The following is a 15,150-nucleotide window of genomic DNA, read 5'->3' as shown; positions in this document are numbered from 1 at the left end:
CTTTATGGAAGGACTGCAGTAGTCACTCCAGTATCAACTTGTTGTTTGTGAATGTTGGACCTTCTGCGATCTGTAAATAAGGCCCTTATGTTGGAAGGCAAGTGTCGTGCAATGTAAGACACTCGTAAGCGCAAGCTAATGGGTAGTGGAGGACCCAGTAATCCGAAGCCGTGCCCATGGCAGTCAGCTCCAGCAAGACCCAGTTATCAGTAGCAGCAGGATAAGGCTCCAACATTTCGCCAAAATTACGAGCCTCAACAGCAAGTCAACACCAAGCCAGCATTCAACCCACCAAACAACAGTGGAGTCAAGACCAACCTCCCAAAACAGGTTACCTATTTTGGATGTGGATAGACTAGGCACTATTCCAGGCAGTGTCCCAAGAAGAAGGCCGATGCACCGCGCCCCAATGCGCCAAATCAAGGTCAAGGAGCACCAGGCAGGAACCAAGCACCCCGCAATCAGCAGTATCACAGTAGGGGATGTATTAATCACATCTCCGCAGAAGAGGCACAGTAAGACCCGGACTGCATTATGGGTATGTTCCTCGTCAACTCCACCCCATCAAAAATATTGTTTGATTGTGGTGCTTCGCATTATTTTGTTACTCAAAACTTTGTAGAAAAATGTGGTTTGAAGCCTACCCTGCTTAACGGACAAATAGGAGTACATACCCCGGGAGCAGTGCTAAGGACCAACCTAGGATGTAGAGTCGAGATCGATATCACTGGGATAAGCTTCTCAGCAGATCTCATAGTCATTAAGTCACAAGGCTTAGAAGTAATTCTTGGTATGGATTGGTTGGCCAAGCACCAGAGCATCTTGGACTATGCCAACAGGGCTATTACCATGACAAGCCACCAAGGGGTCAAAGTAAAGTATGTCTCTGAGCCTGTATCCACTCGAGTACCGCACGTTAATAGCCTATCGGGAGAAGAGATGGACCTAGTGCCGATAGTGTGTGAGTACCCGAACGTCTTTCCTGATGAGCTACTAGGGATGCCTCCCGACCGAGACATTGAGTTCATCATTGAGCTCATGCCCGGGTCGAGGCCTATCTAGAAGAATCCTTATAGGTTGGGAACTAAAGAGCTAGCAGAGCTTAAGAACCAGCTGGATGAGCAACTCATTAAGGGATTCATTCGTCCGAGTGCATCTCCTTGGGGATCACCTATTCTATTCATGTCTAAGAAGGATGGGACTATCAGACTATGCGTAGATTACCGTTCTCTCAATGAAGTCATGATCAAGAACAAGTACCACTCCCCAAGATTGAAGATTTGTTTGACCAGTTAAATGGAGCCAAGGTATTTTCCAAGACCGATCTCCGTTCTGGATATTACCAGCTAAAGATCCAACCTGAAGACATACCCAAGACTTCGTTCGTGACCCGGTACAGTCTATACGAGTGCACTATCTTGTCTTTCGGGTTGACAAATGCCCCAACTTACTTCAAGTACATCATGAACAAGGTCTTCATGGAATACCTGGACAAGTTTGGTCTCGTATTCATTGATGACATATTAATCTTCTCCAAGTCCTAAGAAGAGCATGAGAAACACTTGAGGTTAGTGTTGGAGAAGCTTCGGGAGCAGCAACTTTACGCCAAATTCAGCAAATGCCAATTCTGGTTGAACGAAGTTGGATTCTTGGATCCTACCATGACGACAAGCGGATTGGCGGTCGATCCTTCCAAGATTACAACGGTAACCAACTGGGAGTCACCAATCAATGTGAAGGAACTCAGGAGCTTCCTCGGACTCGTAGGATATTACCACAAGTTCATAGAAGGATTCTCCCGCATCGCTCGACCCATGATTCAGCTCTTGAAGAAAGGCATGAAGTTTGAATGGACGTCGGAGTGTGGAGAAAGCTTCCAGGAGTTGAAGAAGAGATTGACCACCACCCCGATATTGGCTACCCTAGATTTCAGCAAGGAGTGTGTGTTATATTGTGATGCCTCCAGAACCGGGTTCGTTGGAGTCCTAATGCAAGACGGCAGGGTCGTGGCGTATTTTTCACGGAAACAACGCCCGCATGAGGAAAACTATGCCACACATGATCTCAAATTGGCAGCAGTAGGGCATGCCGTGAAGACATGGCCACATTACCTTGTAGGGAAGCGATGTGAAATATGCACTGACGGAAACAACGCCCGCATGTGAAATATGCACTGACCATGATGGTTGGATTTAGTCAAAGACTACGACCCCAACATTCAATACCTCCCAGGTAAGGCCAATGTGGTGGCTGATGCCTTAAGCCGGAAAGCCAGCACCTTGAATGTTATGCTCAAGGAAAGGCTACCCGACTTGTATGAAGAAATGGAAAGCTTCGAGTTGGAGCTAGTGGAATCAAGATTCTAGGCCAACCTCGAAGTCAAACCAACTCTGGTAGACGATATCAAGGAGGCCCAGAAGGGGCACAATAGCATTGAAGGCATCAAGAAGAAGATCCAGGAAGGCAAGGCCCCAGAATTCTCGGTGGATGAGCAAGTAGTAGTGTGGTTTGGTAAACATTTACGTGTACCCAACAAGACAGAACTCAAGGACTTGATACTACATGAAGCACATGACACACCCTACTCTATTCACCCCGGTGGTACCAAGATGTATCAAGACCTCTGAGAAAAATTCTGGTGGCATGGCATGAAGAGGGAAATAGCATCTTATGTTGCCAAGTGCGACGTATGCCAGCGAGTCAAGACTGAACATCAACGACCTGCTGGACTGCTACAACCTCTCCAAGTGCCCAAATGGAAGTGGGACAAATTCAGCGTGGACTTCATCACTGGGTTTCCCAGGACAAGCAAGGGGTATATTTCCATATGGGTCATTGTCGACCATCTGACCAAGGTGGCCCATTTCATTCTAGTCAACATAACTTATGATGGAAGCCAGTTGGCTAGTTTGTACATCCATCATATAGTGAGTCTCCACGGAGTTCCCAAGGAGATTGTATCTGACCGAGGCACGCAGTTCAACTCTAGATTCTGGAAGAAGTTCCAAGAAGCCCTCGGAACCAAGCTCTCTTTCAACACCGCATTCCACCCACAGACGGGCAGACAGACGAAGAGAGTAAACCAGATACTTGACGATATGCTCCGCGCATGTGTCTTGGCACAAGGTGCCAAATGAGAAGACTATCTGCCGTTTGCTGAGTTCTCATACAACAATAGCTACCAGTCCAGTCTCAAGATGGCCCATTTGAGGTGTTGTACGGACGGAAGTGTCGCACCCCACTCAACTAGTCCGAAACCTGCGAAGGGTTGATTTTTGGGTCTGCAAGATGCAGAATATAAGGTGCAGCTTGTCCGAGAAAACTTGAAGGTAGCCAAGTCGCGTCAAAAGAGCTATGCAGATTCTCACCACAGAGAATTGGAGTTCAACCTCGAAGACCTGGTGTACCTCCGTGTCAGACCTCTCAAGGGAACCAAGCATTTCCATGTCAAGGGGAAAGTTGCTTCAAGGTTCAGTGGACCTTTTAAGATCACGGCAAGGCATGGAGAAGTTGTTTACCAGTTGGAGCTACCTCCTGAACTTTCAGGTGTGCACAACGTCTTTCACGTGTCACAACTTTGGAAGTGTCTCCAAGCCCCAAACCGTCCAGATCTTTATAAGGACATGGACCATCAGGCCATTGACCTTTAGCCAGATCTCACTTATCGTGAGAGGCTGATTCACATCTTGGATGAAGCAGATCTCACTTATCATAAGGATATTGACCATCAAGTATTTCAAGGTTGAATGGAGCAACCACACTGAAGCAGAAGCAACATGGGAGCGTGAAGACTATCTCCGATCTGAGTTTCCGTACCTTCTTAGCCTCTAGCTTAGGAATCTCGGGGACGAGATTCTTGTAAGGGGGGGTAGGTCTGTCACACCCTGTTTTGAGTGCACTTCTTCTGTTATTCAAAAATCTGAGTTTATTAAAACTTCTCCTGAATTAATGATGTGAGTGCCATGGTTGTCATTGTATGCTTGTATGCTTGGTTGTGTGATATCAAAAACCATATTTTTCATAACCAAATTATGCTCAAAACCCTTTTTCTAATTTGTGGTTAATTCAAAACCCTGCTTTGGGTTGCACTACAAATCTTTGATGGCAAGAAGTGCTCTTATCAAAAGTTGGTGATTTGGTCCTAAAACTAATTTTGTTCACCAAAACCATAAAATAACTATTTTATGAATTATTTTCCTATTTTATTTGCATGTCCATTTCTGAGGCGAGAAATGATATTCCTAAATGGAAAAATAATTTTATGCTTTAGAAAAATCTGAGGAAATTTGGAGATACTCAGAAGGACATATATTTTCCATACATAGAATTTTCAACCCCTATTTATATTATATATATTTGAGTAAAACCGTGAAAACCTATTATGTCTATTTTGACCTTTGGAAATATTTCCAAGGAAATATTCTCAATAAATTCCAAGAAAATTCTAGTCATCTCCATAAGCCATATTTGGTGCACATATAGAGTTTCACCTTGATCCAAGGTGGTTAAGGTCACCAAATAATTCCAAAATCCCTTCTGTCCAGTATGAATTTAGAGCAACTCTACACAGCAAAGTTTATCCAATGGAGCTGAAACTTTGCAGGAGTGCCTAATACCTTAAATGAGGCCTCCAAGCGAAAAATGGGACTTGATTTGCCCACACTCCCTTTGGAAGGAATAGATCTGGTCATTTAGGGATGATTTCAAGTTTACAAAGCTAAACTTGTCCAATGGATCTCAAACTTGGTGTAGCGTCCTGTTTTAGCACCAAACCTAGTCGTGTTAAGTTGCATGGCCAGTAGTGGGGTGCAACCACCCCAAACCACTGTCAAGCACCTTCTGATAGTTGGGAAAAACCCCTCCTAACCCCAGCTAAACCCAATCCATTTCTCCGGAACTCCTAGATTAGGTGGCTAGCATCAGTGCCTAACTCCAGTCAAGTGGCTCCTCTCTCGTTCAAAGTCGAAAATCCAAAATCTCCAATTTGAGTTTCAGCCCAAGGCTGACAGCACATGTATCCCTCTCCTCCTTTGACCAGCCGAAGCTCCCACGGGATTCAAACGGCTAGGCCACTCCCAGCAAGGGCCCAGGACACGCCAGGCGCGTTCAAGGCACCCGAGAATGCGCCAGCATGCCGTGGCATGCCAAAGCTGCGCTCTGGGCGCCCTACAGAGAGCAACCGAGGTGGGGGCAACTCCCTCGGCCAGTTCCAGCCCCCCAGCGGTGTCTCTCCTCTCCCCGACAGCCCCGCTTCATCAGGCAGCCCCCAGGGCCCCTCCTTTCCCGTGCTAAGAGCTGGTGTGATGCTTGCCCGCGCGCACCATTAGCGCCAGAGGAGCACGGCCACGAATGTGCGCCACTCCTCTCTCCCCCTCTCTCGTTGTGAGTCCTGGAGGTCCAAAACCACGTCCCGAGACCGTGTTTTCAACCCTTGCCTCTCTGTGCACCCCCATGCGCGCCCCGGTGGATCACCAGCGCACCCGAGTCGGCTCACCATCACGGGCCTATTTATAGCCCCTCCCCTCGCTCCAGAACCCCTTACTCCGCTCCACCTATACCCCAATCACCACCCTAGCCACGCCAGTGAGCAAGCAGAGCCCCGGTGCTCGAGATCGACCGAGGCCCCTCCGCCTCGGAGCTTCGGTCGATCATCGAATACACTGCGGTTCTCGAGCCCCTCTTCCCACCTATGCACTCCCCGTGACCCCAGGAAGCTTTCCCCTCTCTCGCCCGAGCGAATCCGTGCCCATAGCTGCCACCTCCACCGTCACCCGAAACCTCTCCGCCACGGCCACCTCGTCGCCGGTGAACCAGACCCCACCTTCGTCGACTCGACCACCAGCAGGTAGGCGACGACGAGTCAGACCCATTCATACCGTTGTTAGGGCGTGAGGACATCGGTAGCCACGCCAGCGTGCTCCTCCTCCTCTCTGTCCAGAGGTAGGAGACGACCCCGATAGGTGTGCCCCACTTGTCGGTGGCCCATCTCTCTCTCCCTCGCTGCCCGTAGCCACTGACCACAAGGTCCCACGTGTCAGGTTCAAACATGACAGCGTGCGCGCGTGGGCAGGCCGGTTGGCTGGCCACTGGGCCGGCCCAGTCCCAGGCCAAGCCAGGTCGGGGTTGTTGCCCTTTTTCTTTTTATTCAAAACCTGGTTTTAAATGAATTTTATAAAAAGATTTAACCAATGAAAATTTATGATTCTTCCACTGTTATTTTTCTAAAAATGAGGAGTACTTAATGGAACTGTTAGGAAAATTTTTAGAACAACTTATCTGTTTTATAATAATTAAAAAAGCTAATTTGGTATAGTTTTGCTTATGTTAAATTGATTTTAAAGATATTCATTCACTAAAACCAGAGACAAATATTTTTAAAATAACAATATGGATTTATCAGAATTAAATAACATTTCTAAACTAACTTTGTGATCTGTTTTGGAGTGGGCTACTTATTGCTTTTTGTTTAAAATGACAACAGAAAGCCCGTGTGACGAAGGAGTTGGACTTGAGGACCCTGAAGACCCCGGATACTTAGCTGACCAAGGCAAGCGGCCCTTTGACCATGTCTGAGCATATCTTATATGGCATGCTAGTGTAGCAATTATTTTCATTGCATGTGATCATAAGCATTGGTAAATCATTGAAGTGATGTTACTTATGGCTCCTCCGGAGCACTTGCATTTTGAGCATGATCCTACCAATTATGAGGGTCACGCTAATATCATGTTGACAAGTAGAGCTAAGCATAGTAGCATGAGCATGATGATGGTACAAAATCAAAGGTTACCCCGTCGGGTGCCACTAATGCCCGAGGGTGATGGTGAGTTAGGTGGCCACTTTTGGTGAAGTGGTGCACCAGGTATTTTGTGCGTGTATGGTTTCGGAAATGGGAATAGATTTATGATGTGTCGATCGTACCAACCTTACATGTACGACCATGTTACCCCTTTATGGGACGGGGCTTTGTTGATTACTCTTGTTGCTGCTAGCAAAGAGCTACATTACTAGTGGCGGGAGTGATGTGTGGTCACTCTCATGATGGGGTCATGCCAGGTAGGGTGACTATGCCATTTTTACATGTTCCAGCCACACCGTTGGTCCTCGCATGATTGCTACTGTCTAGAGTCGGTGGTCATAAGATGTACAACATGTGGGTTGGGTACCAATCGAGTGGACCTCTTTGTCTAGTATCGTCAAGGGAAAGGCATTGATCGGGTACTTACCTCGGGTATGTTATATACGGTGAGTCGTGGATGACACGGAACTTTCCCGAATCTCGTGAGTCCAACATACTACCAATGTAGAGTGTAAAACTATTCGAATAGCCATGTCCACGGTCAAGGATAGTTGGGTGGTGTTGCTTAAACTACGTCCAGTCGTTTCGGCATAAACCAAGTGTGTGTGACTGTGTGTTAAATGGAGTTAATAAAAAACTGTTGATATGACCAAGTTTGGTGACTTGGCATATCGTGTGAACCCGGAGTGTTCAACCCTTGACACATACGTTGATATCTGTAACATGTTCTTCTTATTACCATCTAGTTTATGTTGCATATCCATGAACAAGTTCATTTATAGTTGAGATGCTATCTACCAAACCTGCATATTACTTGTTATACTACCAATTGCATTATTCATATCATGGGCTGTTTGCGAGTACATTCCAAATACTCATTGGCTTGCCACTGCTTATATTGTTGACAAGACATGGAAGGACCGGAGTTTGGAGAAGAGTACGTCTTCAGAGACGGACCTGCGAACTAGGACGCTTCCCAGTCAGATTTCCTGTTGGTGTAGGTTGATGGCATGGGCACCCGCATAGCCCTAAGATTTCTGCTACTAGTTGTATCTGTGTGATTTGGCCTTATAGGCCCTTCCTTGTGAACTTGACCATTCGGTCATGTGATGTACTAATTCGGTACTTGGATGTAAGACTCTTAATATTCAGTATCTGTGTGTTCGGTGAGCATTGATCTCTGGGATCACTGAGCACATTCCTTCGGCAATATCGACTCATAAATCGGGGTCCCCACATCCCGGCTCTGCAAGTCCCGTGCCGCGAGCATGACCCACTCGAAGCAGACCCAGTGGAGCACCAGGACCAGGTCGCCCCCGCGCTCGCTGCACCCGTCGGGCCGGGGGGTAACTCGCCATCACCCCTGAGCTCTACCCAGCTGCGTGGCCCGGCAAGTTTAAGCCCGATCTACCCGCACGCTACGACGGCATCCTAGACCCGGCCGAGTTCCTGCAACTCTACACTCTGAGCATTAGGGTGGCAGGAAGAGGCGAGAGCTCATGGTGTGATGGTTCCCCATGGTCCTCAAGGGCGGCGCGCTCTCTTGGATCCTCGACCTCCCAAAGGCATCCATCACCTCCTCGAATGGTGTGCGCGAACACTTCACCGCCAACTTCGAGGGCACCCGCAACCGCGCTCCCACCATGAACGACATGCGGCACATCAAGCAGAAGGAGGGGGAGACCCTGCACCAGTTCATACAACGCTTCATGGTCATGCGCCTCAAGATCCCCAAGGCGTCGGACAAGGCCGTCATCTTGGACTTCTCCGACGGAGTCAGCGACCTCAAGATGAAGGAGAAGCTCGCCATGAGTGATGAAATGAGCACTGCACTGGAGATGTTCAACCTGGCAAGCAAGTGCGCCAGGGCGGAAGAAGGTCGCCTATCACTCCTCGGGCTTCAGGTGGCGGAACCAGAAGAGAAGAAGGCCAAGGCCAAGGAGGTAAAGTGCAAGGCTCCTACGATGCTCGCAGCCAAGCATGAGATGAAGTACGACCGAGGAGGACAACGTCCATCACGAGGGGGCCAATGTGCATCTCCCATGGCACCACTGGCCATGATACCTCTGAGTGCCAAGAGCTCCGACTGGTCCATGCTGAGCACTTCAGCAGGCGCCGCGGACGGGGAGACAGAGGCCCTGCGTGCGGCGGTGGTCATTGTGGAGGCCTCTAGGATGACGTGGAGCCGCATCAGGGGTAACGTGAACAGCCTTAGGATGACCGTTGGCGAGGCTAGCCTCAGGAGGACCGCTGGCGTGGCCAGCCTCAGGACGACCGCTGGCGCGATGACCCTCAGGAGGGGCAACGACGCAGTCCACCTAGTGAGGCTCACCCTCGTGAGGCTGGGCTGCCTCCGCCACCCAGAAGGAGGGATGAAGACAGGCAGGATGGTGAGGCTGGGGGCTTCGAGGAGGTCTAGGCGGTGACCTCCATCCCGAGCGGCGCCGAGACCCCAGCCTCCAACCGCGCCTTCAAGCAGTCTGCACGGGAGTCCCGAAGCCTGAAGCTATGCGCCCCCTCAACTGGTCGTAGACCACCATCACCTTCGACCCAAGTGATAACCTCAGGTGCTCGTTCATGGCCAGCAAGCTCCCCATGATGTGCACCCCGACCATCAGCAACGTCCTCGTCACCAAGACCCATATCAAAAGTGGAGAGGGGCTCAACGTCCTCTCGGCCGAGACCTTCGAGAAACTCCAGCTGCCGTACGAACAACTCATGCCGACCAAGCCTTTCTCAGGAGTTACGGAGGGGTCGACCATGCCCATCGGGCATGTGCACCTGCCAATCACCTTCAGCAAGCGTAAGAACTACCAGACTGAGATCATCGTGTTCGACGTCGCGCACATCCACCTGCCATACAACACGTTCCTTGGGTACCCGGCTCTCACCATGTTCATGGCAGTGAACACCATGGATACAACATCCTCAAGATGCCAGGAAGCAGCGGCGTCATCACCATCGCCTGCGACGAGAAGGATGTCGTATGTACACTCAAGTGTGCTTACCGTGAAGCGGTGGCGGAACACTCAGATGATGAAGAAGACGACTTACCTTGCGAGGACCCACGCAAGAAGAGGAAGCAACTCCTCCCCGCGGAGCGTCCCGGTGCTTCGGGCTCCATGCCTGGGGATGGGGTCATACCTCCCATCACATAGGAAGGCGCGCTCGGTGCCCCCCTTGGGTCAGGGCTGGGGGCTCCCACCGGGGAGATCCCGGGCCTGACCAGTGAGGCGAGGGTGGCGCTCGAGCACAACCCGAGGGCGCGCTCCGGCGCTGATGCGTCTTTCATTAGAGCAATCCAAGAACTTCGAGAGGCCTAGGTTGTGCGAGGCAGGGACTGCCCTGCATCACCAATCGCAGTCAGTTTTGTCGGCTTGGTCGATCGGCCCCTCATCTGCATCAACGCTCCCGCGATTGACAGAGTCGCGACTCAAGGCCCTTTTGGATTGCGTGAGCTGACCATCGGTGGCTATGTCGCGGCGCCGGTACCCGCATGCCCTTTGGGCTAGGAAACTCGGCGGCTACCTACCGGAGGCTCCAGTGGGTCATGCTCATGCCTTGCCTGCTGCGGCGTGGCGAGGAATAGGAGGAGATGCTCTGGCCAAGCGAAGGTCCCGAGCCTCGGGGGACGGTAGACCCTCGGCACTTTAGTGGCATTGCTGCTAGGTGACTTTTGGTTGGGTGCTGCCAGGTAACTTTTTGTCTCACTCCATCCGAGGGCGCCCATAGGGCCACGTGGCATCCAGGAGTTCAAGGCATTCCCCAGCTACCACTTTCATTTAAGTTGTTTATGTCGCACCCACTTCGAACCCTAACATTCTACCTTGCTTGCGTCTTTGGGCGGTTGACCCCCGCTTGGAGGCCCCGGTCGAAGCTTATCCTTGCAGGCCTCCTGAGCCAGCAGACACCCTGTCTCACTCCAGAAGAAGAAGTCAGCAGGATTTACCAATGACCCAAAGAAATCAGGCCCCAATGCCTCGGGGGTAGAGACACTCGCGAGGCCAAGGCGTCCTCGCGACCTCCCAGATACTGCCCCACCGTGACACTCTTACGTAATAACGAGCCGAGCTATAGATGCCCAGGGCCCCCTAAGGACACGGAAGGGTCAATCCCATGCCTTGTGGAAGCCCTATGCTCCGCGCTGGGGGGAAGTCTCAGGCCCCAATGCCTCGGGGGTTGGGACAATCACAAGGCCAAAGCTTCCTCGCGACCTCCCAGATACACACCCACTGTGACATTCTCACATAATAATGAGCCGAGGCTGTATACGCCCAGGGCCCCCCGAGGACGTGAAGAGGTCCATCCCACGCCTAGTGGCAGCCCTACGCTCCAAGCTGGGGAGAAGATGGAGGCAATCAACTCCGTCCGCCAATGACTACACCTTCAACTGGCTAGGAAATCAACAGAGTCCACCAATGACTATTCCCACGGCTGGCAAGGAAGTGAACCCAATCCACCCACACCCACGCCCACCGCGGGGGTCATACAACTGGAGGTACGGAGCCGCTCGTACGTCAAGGGGGATCCCTGAGCATCACGACTCAGGGGCCTAACTGCGTCTGTAGCACCTTCCCTCTTGGGTCGTCCTAGTTTCCGGTCGGTTCAACGATGGTGGAGGTCCGCGCGGGGTGGGCCCTGCCGACACAGAGCCTAGTGCGCAAAACAAACCACTTAAAATCTCTTACGGAGAATGCTGGAGTCACTCGTACGTTAAGGGGGACTCCTGAGCATCACGACTCAGGAACCTGAATTGTGATCGTAGCCCCTTCCCCCTTTGGGCCGTCCTGGTTTCCGTTCAGTGCAATCATGACGGAGGTACGCGCGGGGCGGTCCCTGCCAATGTAGAGTGCTGAAGGAGTTCGGGAATCTCAAAATTTCATTTTCTTAGGAGGGACATTGGAGTTGCTCGTTCGTCAAGGGGGGCCCCTCAGCATCGCGACTCAGGGGCCTGAACTACGCCCGTAGCCCCTTCCCCTTTGGGCCATCCTGGGTTCCGGTCGGTCCAATCGCGGCGGAGGTACGCGTGGGGCGGGCCCTGCCGACGCAGAGTGCTGAAGGTGTTCTGAAGTTTCAAAATCCTTGTCGCGTTCCCCTCATGAGGGTTGCTCACACGTCAAGGGGGACCCCTGAGCATCGCGACTTAGGGGCCTAACTGTGCTCGTAGCCCCTCACCCCTTTGGGTCGTCCTGGTTTCCGGTCGGTTCACTCGCAATGGAGGTATGCGCGTGGCGGGCCCAGCCAACGCAGAGTTTATAGTAAACATGAAAGAAACGAGGCGAAGCAACCATTCAATCAGTCAGCCAGCTATTACAAGCCTCAAAAAGTTCTTGACAATGCAAATATGTTTGACGCCTACACGAGGCACGATGTGCATTGCAGGGAAAAAACAAGGAGAAGAAATCAGGAGGAGCCGCCGCCGCCGGTCGCTCCATCTTCAGGGGGCTTGTCGTCGGCGTCGGAAGCATCGTCTTCCTCGTCCTCGGCTTCAGCAGCATCCGAGATGAAGAAATGCGATGCGAGACAACCTCTTCACCAATGCCTCCACGGGGCCCTTCACCGCCTCCGCAACATTGTGGCGGGCCTCAGTGGGGACTGGTAGGATCACGGAGCCGAACTCAAATCCCGGCTCGCGAAGATGAAGGTGACTGAAGACGCGTGTCGCAGCCTCAAAGAAGAGGTCGCAACACTTATTGTCCAAGATCTTGTCCACCTGGACGACGACATTCTCCAACGCCGCGGCGAGCTCCGCCGCTAGCACGGCGAAGCCGCTCCCCGGGGTGGCTAGAGGCACGTCGAACTCGTCCACGTAGAGGATGCGGAGTGTCATGCGAAGCCTGAGCTCAACATCCGGGAAGCCACCCAGCTTCGCGGCCTTCTTCTTCTCGGCCGCGGCGAGGGCTTCCTCCTTGGAATTGAGAAGGGTCTTCCTCGAGGCGATCTCCTTCTCCTCCTCGTCCAAGCGCGCCTGCTTCGTGCGTAGGCGATTTTCCACCTCCGACAACTCTTCTTCCCGGGCGGCGAGCTTGGACTCGCGGGCCGCGAATTTCTCCTCCTACAGGTGAAGCTATTCGGTTAGCTTGGCTTGTTCTACTTGGAAGGCCTTTAGGCGAGCCTTCGCCTCTTCACAACGTTTGGCCACTACTGCGGCTTCTTCCAGCTCCACCTCGCAGGCAGCGCGAGCGGCCTTGGCCTCCTCCTCGCCCTTCAACATCGTGACCGCGACCGTGGCCAGGGCGGTGAAGGCGTTGTTCAAGACACCCTGGGTGAATATCAAAGTCTTTAGTATCTCCTCCTAAGGAGCCACTAGTGCAGCCGCGGGCGGTGCCGTCTGGGAGGCATCGTGACGAAGGACATGAGGCTCCGGAGGCTGCTCGGAGACTGCGAGCATTGGCGCATCAGTAGACCGAGGTGTTGGAAATATGCCCTAGAGGCAATAATAAATTAGTTATTATTATATTTCTTAGTTCATGATAATCGTTTATTATCCATGCTATAATTGTATTGATTGGAAACACAATACTTGTGTGGATACATAGACAAAACATTGTCCCTAGTAAGCCTCTAGTTGACTAGCTCATTGATCAAAGATGGTCAAGCTTTCCTGGCCATAGGCAAGTGTTGTCACTTGATAACGGGATCACATCATTAGGAGAATCATGTGATGGACTAGACCCAAACTAATAGACGTAGCATGTTGATCGTGTCATTTTGTTGCTACTGTTTTCTGCGTGTCAAGTATTTGTTCCTATGACCATGAGATCATATAACTCACGGACACCGGAGGAATGCTTTGTGTGTATCGAACGTCGCAACGTAACTGGGTGACTATAAAGATGCTCTACAGGTATCTCCGAAGGTGTTCGTTGAGTTAGTATAGATCTAGACTGGGATTTGTCACTCCGTGTGACGGAGAGGTATCTCGGGGCCCACTCGGTAATACAACATCACACACAAGCCTTGCAAGCAATGTAACTTAATGTAAGTTGCGGGATCTTGTATTACGGAACGAGTAAAGAGACTTGCCGGTAAACGAGATTGAAATAGGAATGCGGATACTAACGATCGAATCTCGGGCAAGTAACATACCGAAGGACAAAGGGAATGACGTACGGGATTATATGAATCCTTGGCACTGAGGTTCAAACGATAAGATCTTCGTATAATATGTAGGATCCAATATGGGCATCCAGGTCCCGCTATTGGATATTGACCGAGGAGTCTCTCGGGTCATGTCTACATAGTTCTCGAACCCGCAGGGTCTGCACACTTAAGGTTCGACGTTGTTTTATGCGTATTTGAGTTATATGGTTGGTTACCGAATGTTGTTCGGAGTCCCGGATGAGATCACGGACGTCACGAGGGTTTCCGGAATGGTCCGGAAACGAAGATTGATATATAGGATGACCTCATTTGGTTACCGGAAGGTTTTCGTGCATTACCGGAAAAGTTTCGGGCTCATCGGTAGTGTACCGGGAGTGACGGGAGGGGTGCCGGGGACCATCAGGAGGGGTGTCACGCCCCAAGAGGTCTCATGGGCTATGGGAAGAGATAAACCAGCCCCTAGTGGGCTGGAATAAGTTCCCACTAAGGCCCATAAGGTTTGAGAAGGAAAAAACACAAGGTGGAAAGAGTTTCCAAGTGGGAAGGTGGAATCCTACTCCAAGTAGGATTGGAGTAGGACTCCTCCACCTCCAATTTCGGCCAAACCTTTAGGTTTTGAGGCTGCCTCCTCCCCTCCCTCCCACCTATATATACGGAGGTTTTAGGGCTGATTTGAGACGACTTTTCCACGGCAGCCCGACCACATACCTCCACGGTTTTTCCTCTAGATCGCGTTTCTGCGGAGCTCGGGCGGAGCCCTGCTGAGACAAGGTCATCACCAACCTCCGGAGCGCCGTCACGCTGCCGGAGAACTCTTCTACCTCTCCGTCTCTCTTGCTGGATCAAGAAGGCCGAGATCATCGTCGAGCTGTACGTGTGCTGAACGCGGAGGTACCGTCCGTTCGGTACTAGATCGTGGGACTGATCGCGGGATTGTTCGCGGGGCGGATCGAGGGACGTGAGGACGTTCCACTACATCAACCGCGTTCACTAACGCTTCTGCTGTACGATCTACAAGGGTACGTAGATCACTCATCCCCTCTCGTAGATGGACATCACCATGATAGGTCTTCGTGCGCGTAGGAAAATTTTTGTTTCCCATGCGACGTTCCCCAACAGTGGCATCATGAGCTAGGTTCATGCGTAGATGTCTTCTCGAGTAGAACACAAAAGTTTTTGTGGGCGGTGATGTGCGTTTTGCTGCCCTCCTTAGTCTTTTCTTGATTCCGCGGTATTGTTGGATTGAA

The sequence above is a fragment of the Hordeum vulgare genome, chromosome 1H, assembly GCF_904849725.1.
Source record: "Hordeum vulgare subsp. vulgare chromosome 1H, MorexV3_pseudomolecules_assembly, whole genome shotgun sequence".
In the NCBI taxonomy this organism is placed as follows: Eukaryota; Viridiplantae; Streptophyta; class Magnoliopsida; order Poales; family Poaceae; genus Hordeum; species Hordeum vulgare.
The sequence above is the reverse complement of the archived record's forward strand: the minus strand, read 5'-3'. Positions refer to the sequence as shown.